We start from the raw sequence: 22,723 nt of genomic DNA, 5'->3' as shown, positions 1-22,723 counted from the left end.
TACGTTTGAAAGACAAAACTTGGGTACTCATAGATATTTCTGAAAATTGAAACGTGATCTTTCATAAACTATCTTGAACAAAATCTCATATGAATTAGACTTCAAGCCTTATTTTCCTCAACCCAGTTTGCAATTGCCATCAAATATGAGCTTAGTGTAAAACTTGCAGTCACAAATGTCTTTAAAAATGATAATTCTGTATGGCTTTGCCTGGTTAGTAAGATTATTTTTATATAGTAGTACTATTAACCTGGTTGGCTAGGAGGAGGGCAAACATGTTGGATTTAAACTTCTGGAAAAAGATAGCTGAGTGTGACCCACCACTTCTGTAGGCATTTTAAGATGTCTTGAGAAATGATGTTGCCTCAGTTGTCTTATTGTCTGCCACCTTAACAAACTACATATGTTACAATCTCTTTAGAGAGGAAATTATAGATTTTTCCCATGACAGGGGATCTTTTGTTTTTCTCTTTCATATGTAACACATGGGCCTTCATTTGCTCCCGTGTTTGACTCCCAATCCCTGGGGCATTAAATATGGAATGATAAAAATCCACCTATTCCTCCTAAAATATATATTAGCTGCTAAATGAGAGCATACTTGTGAGAAGCTGGCCTGGTACATGATGTACACTTATGTAAGAGGGTGCCCTGCACCAGTCCAGATAGCCCTTATGGTGATTTAAGAGGTCTTAGACAACCTTAGAAAGCTCTCTAAGTGGTAGCAGTGGGAGAGCAGCCTTCAGGCTTAGTCCAGAAGGAGTGTAAAGCAGCTTGTTTTACCAGAATGCAATCTTATAGTATAGATTAAGTGAAAAAGAATCACACAAAATATTAATAAAAATATGTATTTATTATATAACACTCTCTAACACATGGAAATATCTCCTACCCAGAGATATGCACAATGCACACAATAATTTAGCAAAGAAACACAGTAAATAGCACGAAACACACAGTGGGCCCAGGTGGGGACCAAACCATATACTAAGAAAGTGGTATGAGAAACACAACTGGAGTCAAGACAATGTTGAGAGGACATAGAAGTGCTGATTCCCCAAGGAACCACCCAAGGTGAGTAGATAGGGACCCACGGAGAGCATGTGCAGTGTGGGAACTCGACTGCAGGCTCTGTACAACTCTAAGTGTAAGTCGCGGTTGGATGTTTAAAGATTGAGGAGCCATCCCAATGGACACTGAAGAAACCCCATGGAAGACAGAAGGTTGGAGAGCCACACCACCCGTGGTTACCCTAGTACCCACATTACCTACACCAGGGAAGCCGGGTGCACATGTATGAAGTGGTGTCGGAAACCGCTGTCGAACCCAAAGGAGGGCTTCAGGAAAGTGCAGCTTCCGAAGAAGGAAAAAGTGTCCAGTGGAATCTTAAGGTGGATTCTAGATGAGAGGTACCTGCAAGCAGAGGGGACAGAGACTATGTCACTCAGGAGTGACCAGGAGACTTGGAAGACGAATGCCCTCCAATGTCGGGCGTTGCAGGATGGATGACGGTGACCTTGACTCTGCAGCTGTGAGAACCAGGAGTCGAGCATGAGCTGTCCTACGAAGGATGTCGAGTGCTGAGGGGTTGGTGTCTGGTGGGAGCACCAACTAGCCTTGGCATATGCAAGCCACACAGGAATCAAAGAAGGAGCAATGTCGGGACCAGTAAGGTCCAGGGGACTCACCAAAGGCAGGGGAGTCAGGGCATGCCCTGTGCAATCAGGAGAGCCCAAAAGAAACAAGTGTGACCCTCAAGTGGACCCTCAGGCCGGGGGCACAGGAGTCACGAGAGGACCTCAAGCAGCTCACCAAAAGATGCAGGCCACGATGCACACAATGCAGTGTGGCTGAAGATTCTGGACACAGGAGATGCTCGAGGTTGGGGCTACTTGGAGCCCGAAGATCTTCTTGGAAAGAAACCAACAAATCTTTGCAACTGCAAGTTGGATGAGGTGCACAGGGGTTCGGGTATTGCAACCCCCTCAAGGGATACTGGCCTCAAACTTGGTGAGAGGGCAGGCCTCAGAAGCTGTGAAAAACCAACACTTGTGTTGCAGAGCCCATGGAGTCCAGAGGAGCTCAGGATCTGTAGGCCGGTCGACTTAGTTGTGGAGCCTGCAAATGCAGGGGAGTGACTCCTGCACTCCAAGGGAGACTTCTTCAGGTATCTTTGATGCTTTTTACTAGTTTTTTTGTTATTTTTTTTGCTGTTTTGTGTTCTCTTCTTTGAAGAGACTATTTACGGGTTAAATTGGTAACCGACCCTACCATCCTAGTAGCACCTACATTAACATTGTCAAATCGATTATCCCAAGACTTACTGCAGAGCTCCCTGTATGTTCGCTTGATACCTGGTTACCATATTCTATAAACTTTCTGTCTTTGATGCTTCACAGGCCTTGGAAGGTTTCTGTATGATGCACAGGCACAGAAAAGGCAGTAGACTGGAAGGGAGATGAATTCAGGCCCAAATGAAGTCCAGCGAAGTCCAGAGTGCCCAGACGGTAGAAGTGTAGTAGTGTCTGATCTGAATCTAATCCCACGACAAATCTAGGGACCTACACCCAGGTAAGCCCTTAAGTACGTTAGGGAACGGGTTGGGAAGATCCAGGGGACCCTCCCAGGGGAGTGTCTGGACAGGGGGAGGTTACTCCCATGTCCTTTGTCCAGTTTCGCACCAGAGCGGGAGCCAACGGCTCCCAGAACTGGTTTGAGCTGAACTATGCACAGGGAAATCAAATGTACCCCTCATGCAGACTTTCTGGCACTAGCAAGCACACCCACCTGGTCCCAATACACTAATTCCTGTCTGGGAGATGGTCACACCTCGCTGTAACTGGATGCCTATTGTGTTGCCTTCCCTTACTCGAGCGTGTCTCAGCCACAGGAGGGCAGAAATGTGTCTCTGGTCGGCAGCAACCATTTTGTGGTGTCCGGGTCTAGTAGGTTGGCATTGGGAACACTGAGAGCCTAACAGAGGGCTCTTCCAGTGCCTGGAATCATACCTCAGACATCGTTTGCGGCTGTATATTAGTCTTAGTAATTTACTCTGGCCCCCGAGACTTGTGCAGTGATTTTCAGCACAGTGAACCGTTCCAAATTTCAATAGTTAGTTGATGACCATTCAACTCTTAACTGTGTGTTCCTGTCTAGTCAATATAGTTACTGAAATATTTCCACATATGGCCCTTCCCTGCTGCTTAGCTTCTTGCTTGCTTGATCACAGAGATTTGATTCAGTTCTTTCAAGTCAATTCCTCTTGTACCTGTTTCTTAATGCCTGATTCTGAACAATAGTTTTCTTCTTTTGCCTCCTTAGAAAAATTCTTCTCTCACTACTAGTAGTTGAGTACTGTGCATTTGTAACAGAAAAGTGCGTTAGAGCCCTTTCCATTTGCCGGAGAACCAAGCATCCTTTTGGTACAATGGTACAATATGAAGTTGCTTTAACATTAGTCTTGTAATTGTTAAGTAATCTAACAGATTCAATGAGAAATAGCTGCGTTATGTCACTGTCCAATTGTGGTGCATTAGGAGCATACCAACAACTTTACTTATAAAATTAAATCTCTATTACATTTGAACAAAGGATTATGTGTGTCTCTGAATTCATGTTATATAGAGCATGTGCACATGCAGACCTTCAACACAATCTTCTGGTGTACATACAGTGTGTGTTGCAATTCTTCATCAGTAAGAATTTCATTTTGGAAGTGAATTCTTGATTATATGATCTGAACATTTCACTTAAAAAAGTATTCCACTTTACACCCAGGGGTCTTACATGAGTCTAGCATAAGGCTGTGCACAGACCCGGTGGAACAATAAAACAGGCCTCTTGCACATTTTTACTTTTCAGGCTGCTATTGACCGGTGATAGTCTGAGCATGTTTACATTACAACAAGCTACAGTTTTATCATACATCATATGTCGTTAAAGATATGAGAGATTTAACAAAACTACTAGGCTCAAGCTCTCAGCTGAGATCACACTGGGCTATTGATAGATGGAAATGTTGTGGATTTTAGCTCAGGGGTGGATATCCTTCTGTGGTAGACTAAATAACTTTCAATTAAAGTTCACATGCATTTCGTCACTATGGGGTCTAACTCACCCTGGACAGATGCACTGCTTATAGCCAGAATCCAAACACAAATCCATAGGCTCCCGCCATGGCCACTGTCAGGGTTTCCCCTCAATATTAAAGATCTCTGGGTTGTGGTGGGTAAATACCATGGCAGTGGTGTACAACAGCATGGGGTGCATCACAATCATGTTCTGCTATGTTACCTAGCTCTTATATACTGCACAACTGAAAATTGTGTGGCATTATGGGACTCAGAGTGATTACATATTTGCTTAATTGCAGAAATGTGTGATTGCTGTATGATCTGTGTGGGAAGAATTGGAGCGAGTGATGTGAGGACTCGTGACACATGGCCTGGTAGTGTTGCTACCAAAACGGCGCTGAGTGTTTGCTTGCTCATTTGTAAAGCATATGTGAGGTAGATAAGATTTTGCTACATGCAGCTTTGCTGAAGTGTGCTGAATTCGTGTCTGCAAGATATATATTCTAATTTGCATTGCAGGCCAATAGTTTTGCTTATTTATTGTGAAGGGCCAGAGAATTCAAACAGCCAAGTTTTTAATGCTGTATGAAAAGCAAGGTGGTTTTCTGGTTGCATTACATGAGTCAAGAGGGAGTTCAACAGCTGCGGGCTTGGACTGAGGAAGTGTACACTTGAGTATAGTTTTGCTGAAATTGGAGTAGAGTGCTGGAACGGAGGCTTTGACTAGGGTTTTGGGTCTTGAATCTGTCGTTGGAATGCTGGTCCTATTCCAAAAAGTGTTTGGTGCATGATGCACTATGCTTTCAACTTAATCTGGTGAAGCAATGGGAGCCAAGTGCAAGGTTATCCATGCAGAATAAAAAAGGCTGAGGTGTATGTTGAATAAAAGGGGAGAGATAGTTGTGCCATGCAGACAGCAGTATCAATTGATAGGGTATGGAGGTAAAATATGTTAGTGAGATTATGTGGCTCCTGTTAAATAGGAGGGCGGTGGCTAGGATAAATTCTGTTCCTCAGCAAGAACAGAACCAAGTAGGTGCATCAGAAGGGGTGTTTTTGTCAGAGAGATTCCAATTTTGGATACAGGCTACCTTTTCAATTTGTTTTTACCAGGACACATGCATTAGTTAATGGTCGTATTTGCATCCAGACCAGATTTCATTAAGAGCGGCTTGATAGATGAGCATTTGTGTCAGGTGATTGTTGCTGTTTCATACTAGGGGCCGGATGTTGGTAGAGTTTAACAGACTGAGTAGTATCTGTCGAGATGGCGGAGGATGTTACTCCACTATCCTTATGGTACTCTGTCTGCCAGATTTAAAGATGTTTGGTAGACATTCACAGTCGGTTTTGACAGGCATCTACAAATGTTTTACTTTTTCTTTTTTTCAGACACAAACTGGCCACTGGAGTTTGTTGCTAAAAAACCAAAAATATAATAACCCCCTACACTGTGGGAGTGTTCTCCCAGAGTATGGTGGGGACATTATTTTTGATTTTTTTACCATCCCTCACAGATAGGTTTTTCTTTTAGGTGATGGATAGTAGATAAATTACATTACATCATCCATCCTGAATAGGGCAGGCAAGTTAATGTCCCACCTCTGACTCCCCCAACTCCGTCAGGCCAGAAGAAGAAGAATTCAGTTACTGGACCCAATAGGGGCTCAACAATAGAATACTTAATGTCCACCAAGGTCTAAATGAGGCGGACAGACCAAGGGATTGGTATGCAGGGCACTATTTTGTATTTGTGACAGATTATCCTGTGCGCCAAACTCCAAAGTCTAAGCCTAGTTCTGTAAATTTTTGATCCAGCAGTGGGGAGAACATAATTTAGATACTTATTACAGTTGTTCGGGCATGTGCTTCTTTTTTTTTTTAAGGTAAGTCAGCTTCATTAGAAAAATAAAGATATAGCAGGAACACATTATAAAAACTTGGATAAACTGTAAAACTGAAAACAACAAAAGATCATAAAGAATTAAAGCTGTTTAACGATTTTGAACTATGATGAGGAAAGGGAGGGTAGGAAAGAAGGAGAAATATAAACACAGAAATACCAAGTTAACAGCAGTTAGAGGATTGCCTGAAAAGGAGAAATAATAATATAATGTCATATAAAAATCTGAACAAGGAGTAACAATATTGGTGCTCATGGCAGAGAAGTAGAAAAACCATGGTGGTTTAAAATTCTCAGATGAGGTACAAACAGTAAATTTATGGGTAACATCATTTAAAAACGAGGTTAAAGGTAACCAATATAAAACTCTATTAGCAGATGGGGAAAATAAAGAGGAGAAGGCAGTATCTAATCTATGATAGTGACAAACATTATTTCACCAGGCTCTAACAGAAATATTTTAAGCAGATTTCCAAGTAATAGAAATCTGTTTGAATCAAAGAGTGAGCATGAGATCAAGCAAGCGTAGGTTAGTGTGTGACGAGTGGATGTCTTCAGAGAGACTACCCAAAAAGAGTATCAGAGGAGTTAGTGGACAATTTAAGAGAAATATTAGAGATAATTGATACCAGAAGGACACAGTAGGGCGATATTGAAATGGCATATGCATAAGATCTCCAGATTGGTGATCACAATATCAACATTTAGGAGAGGAGTCCAGGGAGAATCTTGCTAGCAAAGATGGGGTAAAGTATAGTCTATGATAGAGGAAGAACAAAGATTGAGAAGTAGAGGCAGATCTGGAGGTTTTATAGAGATATTCCCAAATGATATTCCAAAAAGGGAGAGTCCAGGTACATCCCAAATCCAATTCCCACTGCATGTCAAACTTAGTTTTGGATCTTAAATATGATAGAAAACAAAGGAGTTTATAAATGGGTGAAGCATTGGGAACAGAGGTGAGAACCGAACCAAGGGATTTGTGTGAGGGGGAGGAAAGAGAAGTATCAGATAAAGAATAGAGGATATCGAGAAGAAGAAGGAGAAATTTAGGTAAAAAGGAGCGAGGGCACTTGAATAAGAATTGAAATTGTGAAACGGGTAACGGATCATTACTAGCAAATAGATCTTTGACCCGAATAATACCTCTGTGTCTCCAGGCCTTCCAAAAAATTGGTTTGTTGTTAATAGTAATAAGATTATTATATCAAAGAGGAGATTGGCGAAAGGAATCGGGAGTTACGGATTGCGACTGGTAAATTAGTTTTAAAATATTATAAGTATGTTTGAAAAGAGGAGAAGAAAGAATGGAAGGTTTAGCTGAGAAGGATATAAATTCACGAGGAAGTAAAGGGAAAAAAAAGAGAGGATTCAATGTCCAACCATAAGGGGGTATATGAGGAACGCGATAAAGAAAGTCATCTAGAGGCTTGTCAAAGACAGAAAGCTTCATGGTATAACCAAAAATCTGGGAAATTAACCCCACCTGTTTGTTTAGCTTTCCTAAGAGAAGCTGGAGAGATTTTGGCTTTTTTGTTATTCGAAAGGAATTTCGAAAGTTTGGAGTCAAATTTCTTGAAAAACGTAACAGGCATATTAACTGGGATCATTGAAAGTCTATATAGAATTATGAGCAAAACCATCATTTTGATAGAGTCCACACAACCCTATCAGGAGAGGAAAAGGGGATTCCAGGAGGAAAGAAGCTTATCGATATTATCTAAACATACGTTGACATTAGCCGAAACCGAGTCATTAATGGAAGAAGCAAACCAAAGGCCAAATATTTAGTTTTGGAAGTGTTCCAATGAAACCCTGTGGCATTGAAAGAATGACTAAAAGTAAGTTTAGTAAGAGGCATGATTTCAGTTTTGTCAGAATTAATCTTATTACCAGAAACCGGGGAAAAAGTGGAAATTTCTTGAAGTAGTGCTGGAATCGATTGCTCCGGAGAGGAAATAAAAAGAAGTATGTTGTCAGCATAGGCAGAAACATTTAGATGATCGGTTCCATATTGAAATCCACTAATGTCTGTGTTATTCCTTATACTGGATAGGAAGGGTTTCAAAGCTAGAATCAATAATAAAGGGGATAACGGGCAACACTGACGAAAACCACGGCCTAACAGAAAGTAACTAGAAAATTTCCCATCAACTAAAACTTATGCCATGGGAGGTTGAAAGAATAAGGAAACAAATGAAATAAAATGAGGACCTAGGCCATGCCAGTCGAGGGATTTGAGCAAGAAGGTCCAATCAATTTGATCAAATGCTTTCTCAGCGTCATAGGATATAGTTGATAGAGAATGAGAAAGAGAAGAAGCTTTATTTAAAACATTAAAGAATAATTTAGAATTATCAGAGGCAAATCTTCCTTTTATGAATCCTGACTGTTCCTTACCAATCAATAAAGGATGGAAGGGTTCAAGACATAAAGCTAGTAATTTCGCGAATATTTTGTAATCAACATTTTGTAATGAAATAGGCCTCTAGTTTTTACAGAGGTACTGTTTTTTCCCATCTTTGTGGATGAGGCAAATAGTAGCCTCTTGGAAGGAGCCTCCAGTGAAACCAGATGTAGAGAAAAATTGAAAGTGTTGTAGTAGCCTAGGAGAAGAAGATTAGAAAAATGAAGAAAAAAATTGACTGTGAAGCCTTATGGACCAGGGGATTTGTTCTTCTTGAGAGATTGAAGAGCATGAAGGATCTCTGGGCGAGCTATGTCAGCCTCTAAGGATGAGAGGTCTCTGTGAGCACCAAAGGAATTCTTAGAGTATTTTAAATAAGCCTCTATCTGAGGAGACAGAGGTGGAGACTCAGGGGTGTAGAGAGATTGGTAATATTTAACAAATTCTGCAAGAATTTCTGAGTCCTTAAACACAGGAAGTCCTTTATCGTTTTTTACAGAATCTAGAATGTGGCTCTGTTTACGGATTTTTAAATAGTTAGCTAGAAGCTTAACCATTTTATTATGGCCACCATAATAGCGAGCGCTAGTTCAAAGAAGAATTGAGGAAGCATTGTCTGTAGAAATCTTATTGAACTTTAATTTTGTATGAATAAGCTCTTGTAAAATAGATGGAGAAGAAGAGGAATGATATTGATGTTCCAATCGTTTGATGTCAAGTAAAAGGGACTGATGTTGTTTAAGAAGAGATTTCTTTTTCCGAGAAACAAAATCAATAATATGACCTCGAGCAGAAGTTTTAAAGATGTCCCATAGAAATTTTGGAGAGAAAATAGGGTTCGCATGAATATCAAAAAATTCCTCAGAGAAAGTCAAAACTGAAAAAATCAGGGTCAAGTAAAATAGAGTTATTAAATCTCCATCTATTGGATATGGAATGCACTGGGAGTAGATCCAGATCAGTACTGACAGGGGTGTGATCAGAGATCACAATTGGTTTAATTGAAGAAGCAATAAGATTTTGGGAAAGTAGTTTAGAGACAAAGATATGACCTAATCTGGAAAGGGAACCATGGGAAGGGTAGAAGAAAGAACATTCTTCAGTAGAATGATTGCAGATTCTCCATGAGTCCACCAAAAGAGGTTGAGAAATAAAGGAAAGGAATTGTTTATGCATTTTGTGGGGGATAAAGTTACCTGGAGACTGTCGATCAATAAAGGGGTACATTATTTGATTATAATCACCACCTAAAATAAAAAAGTCATCAGCATGTTCAATAAATGTTTTGGAAATGTTAGGCCAAATGAAATGTCAGGTTGGGTGGGGCTGTATATATTACAAATAGTTAGGGGGATATCATTAACAATTAACTTAACAAAAAGCCATCTGCCTTCGGGATCAAAGTCTCTTTTTTAAAGAAGGAGAAAAAAAATAGAGCCCACCCAACCTCGTTTAAACTTCAATGCCTCGTGTTCAGAAAGGTGAATTTCTTGAAGGAGAACGAGGTCAGGGGAATAATTAGCTAAATGTGATAACATTTTCTGCCACTTTATATGGTTAATAACTCCTTTAACATTCCAAGAAACAACTCTGAATGAAACAAGCGTAAATATACATACAACATCGATCTTATAAGACAACAGATTATACCAAACATGTAATATCAAAAGAGATACCAAAAGGTAAAAATAGAAAAGCAAAAACAGAGCGAAAAGGAGTGACGGAGAAAGAAGAGAAAATCATAATAGAGAGATAGGCATGTCAAAAAATGATGACTGCAAAAACATACCTGATGAAGATGAACACTTGGGGAAGAGTCGATGACAGCACTGGTTAAGAAGGCACCGCAAAGGAGACGATTCAACAGACAAACAAAACATGATAAGATACGTGACTAGGATAAAGAACATCAAGGAACCTGAAAAGAAAAAGGAAAGTTAGTCAGAAACCGCTAAGAGCACAATACTTATAAGAGAAACAGGAGAGAATGAGCATAAAAAGAGCGTGAGGAAAAATAACATTAAAAAGCTGAGATATTATGCAACAGAGAAACCCCCGATACAAACAGTATTCATCTTGACGAAGAATCAGAAGTCTCCATGGAGCTGAAAGAATGTAGATGAAGAAATTGTCGCAATTCTGCAGGCGTAGTGAAGGAGGACGTTTTGTTTCTGGCATGTTACTTTAAAGAGACAAGGGTGAAACAAACCAAATCTGGCACCCAAGGAGCGTAGTTGAGGGCGAAGATCTAGGAACACTTTCCGCCTGGCAGCTGTAGCTCTCAAGACATGTGAAATAAAGATTTTCCTGCTTTGCCATAAAAGTTGCTTTTTAGCTTTCGCTGCATTGAGGACTTTCATTAGATCAGTAAATTCCATGAAAAAACATGATGACAGAGAGGATGAAAATGGGTGAGGACCTAGACGAAGAGCTCTCTGAATGTTAAAGTGTGTGGAGGAAGGTAAATCTACCAGCTGAGGCAAAAAAGAAGTAAAGAAGGAGACAGGGTCTGTTCCCTCCAATCCTTCCTGAAGACCATAGAGGCGGAGGTTATTCTTTCTGTTTCTATTTTCCAAGCCTTCAGAATGAGACTTCAAAGCAGCCACCTCTTTTTCCAAGACTGCAATTTTCAATGACTCATCATGTACATCCCTAACGCGTTGTTCAAGAACTGTAACTCTGGATTCCATTTGTGACCATTTGCAGTACAAGTCTTGATTGAGCATATTGGTTTCCTCCACAAAAGGGCGGAGTGCTAGAGTTTCCTCAAGTACCAGGTCGAGAGAAATAGGAGAGGAGGATTCAGAGAAATATAACACTGCAGAGGAGAGATAAGAAAAATTTACCTCAGTATGGTAAGTCTCATATAAGCCATGTGAGGCACAGCAGGGAGGTCAAAGGAGTGCACTGCGACAAATGGGATCCATAGAACTAACGGAGCAAGTAGATAAATCTTCTGGGTCTGAACCGCAGGAGAAGGGCAGGTAAAAAAGTAATCTCCTCAGACGGCAGTCAAATTAATCCAAAATGGCCGCCGCAGTGAGGAAAAAGAAAAAAGACCTAATAAAGGTCATAAAAATCACCAAAAAGCCATTCCAGTATCAGTACAGGCTCACCCTGTCTTCCAACGCACATGAAGACCTTCAGTGCGGAAAACTGTATAAATAGGCGGTTCCAATTTGCTCCATTTGTCTGTCGACGTGAGGAGCTCTCGATCTAAGCGGCCATCTTGTTTGGCGGTCACGCGCTCCTCTTGGGGATGTGCTTCTAATTTGAATGGGCTGCTTTGTTGGGGCCTTTGAGCTGAAGATGGTGTGCAGCTGTTTGGCTTTTTCTGTGAAATGGACGAATCCATTTGAGCAAGCAATTATTCTGAAAACCTCCATTGCAGGACTTGAGGCTTAGAAAATGTTGGAGAAGTAATATTTATCTTTTTCATTCCTTAAGGTTGCTTTGCATATGTGGAGCTGATGAGTGTGATTTCTTCCATTGCATGGTTGAGTAAAAGGTTTTGAAAGCCATTCATTGAATTTTGGAACTGATAATGCCACACAGCAGAAGTGTTTGTCCCTAAAGGTTCCAAGCAGTTCAGTTTATGGTTTTACCATGTACACTTTAGAGACCTTTGCTGAAGATGACTTTTGGAATTATGTTGAAGGTATGCCAAAAAGGTCACTCCACATTAGGAGTAAAGGTTTGAAGGTGATTATTTTGTCGATGTTGTTGAAAATTTTGTCAAGAATTTGTCTTGCTGATTCTATTGGGTCAGTAATGAGCTGTGTATGTTCCAAAGTACTAAGACCCAAAAGTAGTCTTTTTGTTAAGAGTTGATCTGGTTTCTCAACCTATTTATTTAGATTGTCCAGACTAGGAGGTTTGGGTGACGTAAAGTTTTGATGGCGACAAGATAACTGCTAATGTTTCAGTTGAACTTGGTTCCTCTGCAGGGCTACCTGATCAAATCCATATTTGGAATTTACCACATCCAGGAAATATCCTACCGATTTTCAAAGTATTGCCATACATGACAGCTGTGCAGGGAAACCTAGGAACTTTCCAGGTGTAGGGGCTCAAGAGACCATGGTAAGTGACTGTATTACCATGGTCCCCACTGGACGCTTTTCTCGCCCAGGAACATCCTGTACCAAAGAGATAGAGCTCTACCACTTTTTGTCCCAAAACCATAATAACATATCCAAAATAAATGCTACCAGTGGCAATTTGCCACTCAGATAAACGTACCTCTCCGCAGAGGTGACCACAGGTGGTAAAAAAATTTACCAGCAGAACAAATCATTTCATGATGTTCAGCAGTTATTTGGCCAGTGGCACATTTGTAAATTGGTGATTAAAAAAAACGCATGAGAGGTAAAGGCTTGCAGACTTCACCCCTCAACATTATAACTGTAGAAAAGTAGGATCTGCTTCTTATGGTTACCCCCACTTTTTGCCTCATGTTACACTGTTTTGACTAGTCTGACTGGGATCCTGCTCATCAGGACCCCAGTCTATCTGCTTTCTCCTTGAAATATTTTGCCATGTACTTTGGTACACTCCAGATTGGATACTGGGGTACCCTTATAAGTACCTAGTATATGGTACATATGTACCCAGGGCATAGGTGCCCCAGAGGCCTCCCATGGGCTGAAGCATGCATTATGCCACCCATGAGAGGCTATGCAAAATGGAACTACAGACCTGCCATTGCAGCCTCTGTAGGTTGGTGCTTACACCCCTTACTTTAGATAAAGGTTCACTATATCTATATGTCACTGCACTTAAAACTTGTAAGTACCCCTATAGCAGGCCTTAACACTCCCGAGGGCAGGGTGCTGGTTTTTTTGTGAGAGGGTGCCCCTGCATGAGCAGAGCCCCTCTGCAGCCTTCAGAGACCATTTTCCCGGGTTGTCTGTGACTCAACCAGACATATAGTTAGAGGTTCATTATTACCTCGCAGTAAATGCTATCTCGAAAATGGCTGAAACAAAACATGTTGTGTTTGGTATCAAACACCTTGGAATCATACCTCCACACCGGTAACCAGTGTGGGAGATATGTTTCCACCCTTCTGAAGCGAGCTTCATGGGGTCAATGTCTTTCCAGTGCCAGCCTTCTCGACCCGGTCAGCACAAAATGGATGCTGCCAACCAGAGACACATTTCTGCCCTCCTGCTGCTGAGCCAAGCTCGAGCAGAGGAAGGCGGCACAATAGGCATCCTGTCACAGGGAGGTGTGACCACCTACTAGGCAGGATTTAGTGTATTGGGGTTGGGTGGGTGGGTGCACTTCCAAAGTGCCTGAAAGTCTGCACCTGGGGCACATTTGGTGTCCTTGTACATAGTAGAGCTCAAACCAGTTCCGGGAGGGTTGGCTCCTGCTCTGGTGCGAAACTTGACAAAGGACATGGGAGTAACCTTCCCTCTGTCCTGAACCTCCCCTAGGAGGGTCCCCTGGCTCTGTCCAACCCCCTCCTGTGGGTACATAAGGGCTTACCTGGATGTAAGTCTCTAGATTTTATGTGGACAAGATTCTGCAAAAAGAAACCACTGACCTTCGACCATCTGGACACTCTGGACTTTGCTGTACTTCGGCTGGGCCTGACTTCCCTCCCTCTCCATCCAAAGCATCGTCTGTGCCCTTGCACCATACAGGCTCCGTGCAGGACCTGTGGAGCATTAAGGACAACTGAAAAATCTCCCTTGGGGGGAAGGAGTCATTCCCCTGCATTCACAGGCACCGGCACCGTAATGCAACTGACCGGTCTGCTGATCCTGAGCTCCTGCAGACTCCAAAGGCTCCAGCAACACAGGAGGTGGGTTTTGAAGTTCCTTGAGGTTGAGCTGCCCTCTCTCACCAAGTTTGAGGCCAGTATTCCTCGTGGGATTTGCATAACTTGAACCCCTTTGCACCACGTACTTTTGCAAGTGCATATGCTTGTTGGCAATTCCAGAGCTTGTGTATTGAACTCCGTGTAGTCCTGACCCCGAGCAGCTTTTCCACCAAAGAACTCTGGCCTCCTTGCACCGAGTGCTCCGTGGGTTGGTACTTTGTGATCTTAAAGGAGGTCCCCTCGCGACTCCTGGTAATGCGGCCTGTGGGTCCTCTTGAGGGTCATCTTGATTTCTATTGGGCGTCCCTGGTTGCTTCAAACATGCCCTGACTCCCCATTGCTTGGTGAGTCTCCTGGACCTTGATGGTCTACACCGTAACCTGCTTGACCTTCCTGTGTGGGTTGCTGTTACCAAGGCTTGTTGGTGCTTCAGTCGGACACTGACCCCTCAGCACTCGACATCCTTTGTGGGACAGCTTGCATATGGCTCATGGTTGTCCTCGATGTTTCCTGGACCTCGTGGCGGCAGAGTCAGGCATCCCTTCTTGGCACCTGAAGCACCTGACATCGGTGGGCATTCGTCTACCGAGCCCCTGGTCACCCTGAATTGACCCAGACTCTGTCCCCTCTGCTTTTAAGTTCCTTCCATCACAAATCCACCCTTGTATTCCTATGGACACTTTCTGCCTTCCCGGCAGCAGCTCTTCTTTGAAGCCCTCCATTGAAAATGACAGCGGTTTCTGACACCACTCCAGACCTATGCACCCGGCTCCTCTGGGATAGGTAACTCAGGTACTCCAGTATCCACAGGTGGGGTGGCTCTCCAACCTCCTAAGTTCCAAAAGGGTTTCCTCGAAGTCCACCGAGAAGGGTCCTTAAACTATAAAACTGTAACTGCGACTTCCCCATAGAATTGTACGGAGCCCGTGGTCATGTTAGCACACTGCACCCATCCTCCGTGGGGTCCCTTTCTACTCGTCTTGGGTGGTTCCTTGGGGTCCCAGCGATTCTTCGTGTTCTAGACAGTGTCTCAAAACTATTTGTGGTTCTTATACCATTATTTTAGTATATGGTTTGGTCTCCCCCTGGAGCCCACTGTGTATTGTGCTACTTACAACTGTATAGTGTGCTTTGTGCTGTATCCTCGTGTGGAGGATACTAGAGAGTGGTATATAAATAAATACATATTTTTATAACTACTGTGTGGTTCTCCTTTCATTTAGTTAATACTAAAGGTGATATTCTGGTCAAACAAGCTGCTTTACATTCCTTCAAGATTAAGCCTGAAGGCTGCTCTACACAGCTACCACTAGGATAGCTTTCTAAAGGTTATCTTTGACCTCATACATCATAAGGGTCGTTTGGCTGCTGCAAGGTGCCCACTTTAATTAGTGGACAGCGTATACCAGGCCAACTTCTCACAATAACATTATAATTTCACGATCAAGTGTCAAATCCAAATTGACTCCTCCTTCACTTCCTCAAGTATTTTCACCTGGTCTAAGGGTAGGATTTGCACTTAATAGCTATTTCAAATAGTTAGTTTCTGCTGTAATATACTCTCACTAATAGTGTCTCCTGACCCTGCAGGTCAGACTCTACTATGTCTCCTTGTTGTCTCCAACCACTATTGGTAACTAAGCACCAAGCTAGGGGGGGCAGAAATAAGAAGCCTGGCTTCAAACATTTTCTATTTTTACAAAACACAAAATACTACTTTTCTGACTGCATTAATGGTGGTGGTATAGTCATTTGTTATGATCTAAAGTACCTAAAATCAGCAAACATAGATATGAAACAGGTAACAGTCTGGAGGAAGATGATGGGCTGGGCTGGCAAATGCTCACCACCTTCCTCTCTCCACCACTTGCCTCTCAGAGTAGGGCACCACAGAGTAGCCAAGTATGTGTGTCCTGGAGAGGATACCATGCAGGATGTGAAAGGAAATGCGGCACATTGTCAACTATCAAAAACCCAGAACGGGAGGATCACCTTCCTCCTCATTGCGGGTCTTTCCTATAAATACATCTGTAATGAGAAGATGATTGTATTGATTGATTGATTGATAGAAGCTAACTGAAAAGTTAAAATGGAAACTTTCCTGCAGTACCCTAAAGTGAGCTACTAAACAAGGAGGGCCAACAATATAAAGTACCTCACAGGAGCAACTTTTCACTGCAAATTCTCTCACAAAAGGGAACTAAAGAATAGTCTGTTCCAGTGAAGAAATGTGTATGACATCTCATCCCTGTCCTGTCATTCTGAAGTCCCGCTCAGCAGTTTACTGGCAGTGTGAGCTCCCTGCAGTATGAGATGTTTCTTTGAGATTCTAGAGGTGTCTTAAAGAGGGCGCCCATCAGAACTATCTTATGCTCATGTAATAGTTTCCTGCCATAATGCCTTTTCAGATCACTCTGAACTCCTTCAGAAGTGCCATGTCACTACTATAAAACCTCAGCAGTCTGAATTCCTTCAAATAGGTTTGTCAGGCATACTTCATGTGAAGAGTTTACGTCTCCACCTCTGCTTTCTTTTTCACTGAAGGGTTTCCAAGTAAATAAGTATGTTTTAGTAGTAAATGCGGAATGAAGGAGTGTAAGGCGGACCACCATCCCACACTACAAAGGGACTGATGCCAGGTCACAATCACTACTCTAGTGGCCGAAGGGAGATCCTGGACATCTAACCCACCATACAAGTATGTGTATAGAGTACAGTCCCCCATTAACCATCGCTTAACCAAGTATGCAGGATCATCTCTAGAGCCATATCACCACTCATTAGGCACTGAAATGTGGGCTGCTACATGATTGGACTAGATATTTGCAGCTGCTATACCCCCGCAATAAGTGGAATGGAAACAGGCTCACAGGGACACCCTAGAAGCACCACCCCTCCACAAAAACAGTCCCAGCATCGTGCCCATCTGTCTGAACCATGACGTAGGGACGGGATAGGGGTGATTTTGTAGTTTGTATAATATGCGAGGAAGAGACACCATCTTAACAAGCATTTGCAATGCAATAGGTCTCGCATTTGCGAGAGCTTAAGATATTCGTATTCTAAATGGCAATGCCTTTTATTTATCTGTTTTGATAATTAACACATAAGTAAATGGCATTGTCATTTATAATGCCAATAGCTGAAACTTTAGTAAATGCGAGACCTATTTCATTTGAAAGAAGCTGCCGGCCCTGTGCATTTAGGCTTCCTCAACACGTTTATTAAACACACTAACAAAATGATGGCAATACATCTACGGGCTCGTAACAGCTATATGCTTCCCAAGAAAATTGTAGTACCCAAAAGAAACATGGGTCGGTATGTTTTAAGAATTCACAGAGTTACAAACACCCTATACAGTACTTCATGCTACTCATGGAATGCTTTACATCACACACACATTATACATTAACAGCTATAGTTTAAAGCATTTTAATGCAATCCACAAACTGATTTTTTTTCTTGGTGCCATATGTTTATGCCTAGCTTGTAGTACTTGGTTGCTTGTTTAATATAATTAGTTACCAAGTATCATACACATTTAAGCTGTCAATTCCTTCTGGCAGGTAACTCAAGCCACATACTTAAGTATGAATCAGCTTTCATTTGTTAAATCTTGTAATGCATTTAAATGTATTCCTGATAAACCTACTAAGCATATGTGGGAGGTCTTCATATCTGATGTCACTTCTTGTAATGTCACAGGTGATGCCACGCAGAGTGATGTCACGTACATAATGCCTAACTTGGTTAGTCCCCTCACTTCTGTTTTTTAGGACTTGTGTCTTGCCCTTCATTCGAGTTACTTTCCCCTTTCACTGCAGGTCACGATGGAGCCAGCAGACGTGTTTTTAGCATGGCCTTTTTCACACTTGAAAAAACTGGTATTCTACCAATATAAGTAATGCAGTAAATAGTAAAAATGGATAAACAAGTAAACTTTTCCATTAAACTTGAATACTGAAAATGAATGGAGATGGCATACCAGATAAAAACAAGCATTTACAATGCAATAGGTCTCGCAATTAAATTTTTTGAGCTATTAGCATTGTAAATGTCAATGTTTTTTTTCCCTTCATGAAGCATTAATCAAATGGTGTAATGCAAAATGTCAATAGCTCACTTTGTTGTAACTGCGAAATCTCTTCCATTGCATCTGTACTAGTGTGAGTTTTGTGAGCTGGGGAAGCTGTCTCCATGAACCCCCTTTTTTTAATTATCCCAAATTCAGTCGCATCACCAGGATGTTAAATCCATTCTAGCCCAGCGAACCTCCTCCAAGTTGAAAAAGTCCCTTTGGCCTTTTATTCCGGGGCCAAATGTGTAGGAAAGTGGCTCTATATATACTGTTCCCAAATAGGTACAGTGTGTATAGAGTCCACAGTCCCCAGAGGTTTGGCAGAGGCTAAAGTAAGATATAACCGTACTCCCTAAAATGGTAGCTTGGTCGAGCAGTAAGGCAGTATCAGAGGACAGTGTAAAGCATTTGTTGTACACACTCAGTCAGCAAATGGTCTCACACACTCAAGAACTGAACTCTAGGCCAATGCTTTGTATAAAAATATATGGTTGTTTTATTTTAGAACCAACAATAGGTATTAAAATATACTTTCTCAGAATGAGATGCTTTAGTTAAACACTTTGCAATATGCAATTGACTTTTGTAGATAATAGTTACAGTTTGTTGCAATAGGCAACACAATTTGAAACACAATAATACATTGAGCTCAATGGGAATTTTAAGTTATGTGCAATTGATTACTTTCAGGATTACTTTTCTAACTCCAGGACTGGATCCCAGATTCAGTCCTGGGACGGTTCTTGGAAACAAGTGAGTATATTCGATTTAGTTACTGTTGTGATTTTTAAGCAATATTTTGCTATTTTAAAAGATGACACTTAGAAACTTTTTCTGATCAAATTACCACTGTTATCCTATGGAAGGAAATTCACTTAGCAGGTAAGTGGAGTTAGGGTTACTTTTTCTAGGTCAGTGTTGGATCCTGGATCCAGCACTAGTGTACAACCTGCAAGCAGTTGAGAAACTGCGTTTAAGTTATACAGGCGATTTTTAAGGAATATTTATAAGTTTGCAAAATCGACAGAAGAAATTTCATAGAAAAACAGTCAATGGTTCCCTATGGAAGAAAATTCAAGTTAAGGGTGAAGTATGTTCTTGTTACTTTTGTAATCCAGTGCTGGGCTCCTAGGCTCAGTACTGGGGCACCTATCTAAAACAGGTAAGTAATTACGTTTTCACAGTTGGTATGATTTTTACAGAATATTTGTAGTTTGCAAAAATCTACACTTAGAAGAAATTTCACAGAAAAACAGTCAATGGTTTCCTATGGGAGAAAATTGAGTTAGTGGTAAGTACGGTTGTAAGTACTTTTCAGGGCCAGTTCTGCGCACCAAGATCCAGCACTGGGATCTCTCCTAATAGCAGGTGAGTATTTCCGTTTTCGTTACTCGGTTGATTTAAGGTGAATATTTTAAAGTTTAGAAAATCCACACAGAAGAAATTTCAGAAGAAGCCAGTCAATGTTACCCTATGGAAGAAAAGTGAGTTATCGGCTTTTGGGTAAGTACTCGACTGGCAGAGTGAAGGTCCTCGGCACAGACTCAGGGGTCTCCCAGGGTCAGGTAAGTACAGTTGTTACACCCTCAGCGGCACAGGGGCATCCGGGTGCAGAGTGAGTTAGGCCCAATGTTATCCTATGGGCGGCAGGGGGGCCTTGGTTGGTGGCTGCTGACTAGCAGGCCACGCGGCTGTGGGAGCTGGACTCCTGGTCACTTGCTCAGGGCAAATGGGGAAGTAGGTAGGAGTAGAAGTTGCACTGCCAGGGCCACTCGGGCGGCTGGGTGCAGAGTGCTTTTGAGCCTTCGGGCGCTCAATGAATTTCAGTGGGAAAGCTCAAGGACGATCAAAGGCTGCAAGCTCGGGGACGAAGATTCTTCAGGTGCCACCACCACTTCGAGAGGTAAGTTGGGTAGTTGGAGGATAGGTAGGTACCCAGGAGTCAGGCACAGGGGACCACAGGGTGCCTTTTGATGTCGAGAAATCTTACCCTCTGTTGATCGCGGTGGGGGGGTCCCTGGTTCTGAGGCTGCAGGCGTCGTCAGGAGCATCGAGGTGGGTCCTTGGGTGCCGGATTCGGGCTCACAGTCGCCGGGGGACGTCCTCGGGGTCTTTGTTCTCTCTGGCACAGGACAGGCTTGGCGGGTGCAGAGTGTGCAGGGTTCGCAGTTCTGGGCTTAGAGATCTGCTTTGAGCAGAGCCACTGCTCGTGGGAGTCCCAGGTGCTCAGAGTCACAAGATAGTCAGGTCCTCCGGGGTTTGTGAGGTTGCTGGCCACAGGAGGTGCCGGGATTTTAGCAGGAGCAGGTTCGAGGGTCGACAGGCCGGTAGGGCTGGAGACAAAGCAGTTGGTGTCTTCCTCTTCTTAGCAGCTGCTTGGCAGGTCTTCTTTCTTCTTGATCTTCTTTGCTGGTTTCGAATCTGGAATCTGAGGAAGGAAGGTTCAGGGTGCCCCTAAATACTAGATTTAGGGGTGTTACAGGTAGGTAAAGGGCAGGCACCTATGGGTCCCTGCCCTGGGGTGGGTACACCCCCTATCCTGCCACTCTCCTGTGGGAGGGGGGCAGTAGCCTAGTCCTGATTGGGCATGGCTTCCCATCTTCAAGATGGCGAGAGCCCGGAGATGTGCTTCACCCTGCCTCCCCCACCTGAGGGGTGGGGTTGGAAGAGGCTGGCACATCCCCTGTCCTTACTTGGGGTTTCGGGCCAGTCTTCCTACCAGAGTGGGGGTCAGAACCGGTAGGGGCCAGTTGCTGGGTACATCAAGTGGCCTGGAGAAGTTCATAAAGGCGGCATGCCTTTGAATCTTCCCCCTGCCCATCCTGGAGAAGGAGATCTAGCACCTCGCCCAGGATGTGCATTGTTGCAGGCCCAGAAGAGCAGGTGCTCTCCACCCAGGGGTCCAGCAACATGCCTGCTGTGTGGCTTGTAGGTTAGGTTTCAGGGGGCATCTCTAAGATGCCCTGTGTAGTGCTTTGAACATTAAATCCCACACTGACATCAGTGCAGGTTTAATGTGCTGAGAAGTTTGATACCAAACTTCTCAGTCTTCAGTGTTGCCATTATGGTGCTGTGGAGTGTGTGTATGACGAGCTCCCAGCACCATATACTCTTAAATGGCAGCACTGAACTTACAGTGCCCAGGAATGAACCTGGGTACTGTAGGGGCACAGGGCTCATGCTCCTGTGCCCACACCACTGGCATAGGGCACCCAGCTAATGGGGTGGCTGATGTATGCCAGGGCAGTGTAGGTTGTGGGCATGGCACACAGGGATGTGTGCCATATCAACTCTTTTTTTGTCTTGTACCCAAACACTCAGCCTGCAAGGGCAGTGTGTTTGTGTTAGGGTACAGGGCCTCTAATGGTGGCACAATAAGTGCTGCAGCCCTTAGAGGCCTTCCCTGGTCATAAGGCCCTGGGTACCTAGAGTACCATTTACCAGGGGCTGATATGTGGCCAGGGTTTGCCAATTTGGGTTTTAGGTTTTAGGGAAGGGACATAGGCCCTGGGTACCTGATTGGCAGGAGTCCAGGGTACACCCAGTCAAAGTACATTCAGCAAGAAGTGGGGGTATACCATGCAAGAAAGATGGCACTTTCTCACAAAATGGATCCGTCATTACCCTTTAACAGAAACCCCCACACCTCTTACTTACACTCCGTTTACACCCTTTATTTTGTTTTTGGATTGAACTTCCCCCCTCTCCAGCCATCTCCTCATCTGTTGTCTCTCTCCTCCTTCCTGTTCTATACTCTTTACCCCGTCTTCTGCCCAGGGGCGTAGCGTCCATTTGTGCAGCAGGTACAGTGGCACCGTGGCCCCGAGGGGTCAACGGAACTCTTGATTTTTAGTGCATTTTATAATTCAATCAGAAGCCCCAGGCTATTTCCCTCTTTGCACTAGAACCCATGACACACAAGACAGGCTACTGCGCTCTGACAAATCCTTTGCACCTCTACCGAAGTGCCTATCCTCTACTACCTCCACCCCTTGTCTATCTATACTCTACTGTACGTCTACCTATCCCCTAGCATCTCTGTATGCCATTTTTTCTTTCTAATTTGCACACTTTTTAAAAATGTATTTTCCCCATTTTGAAAAATCACAAAAAAGGAGTTTCGCCACCCTCAAGTCTTTTTTTTTTTTGCAAAATCAGATGGGAAGGCTGTGAACACGCGAGGGAAGAGAACTCCACAGTTTGGCTATTTGTCTTGGAAAGGACTTTTCTGCAGCGCATGTCCTGGTGCATTTTAGCCTATTTAGCAGATTGTTTATACTTCCGCCAATCATCGGTCTGGATGGTCATCGAGCTCTTACAGCAGTGTAGAGCTCAGGAGAGATGTGTGTGGGGGAGACCGAAACCTGGAAATCTGGAACTGAGAGGAGATGTGTGTGGGGGGTGCGTGAGGGAGACAGGGGCCTTGAAA

This window comes from Triturus cristatus, chromosome 2_2, assembly GCF_964204655.1.
Source record: "Triturus cristatus chromosome 2_2, aTriCri1.1, whole genome shotgun sequence".
NCBI classification, from domain to species: Eukaryota; Metazoa; Chordata; class Amphibia; order Caudata; family Salamandridae; genus Triturus; species Triturus cristatus.
This window is presented reverse-complemented; position numbering follows the sequence as displayed.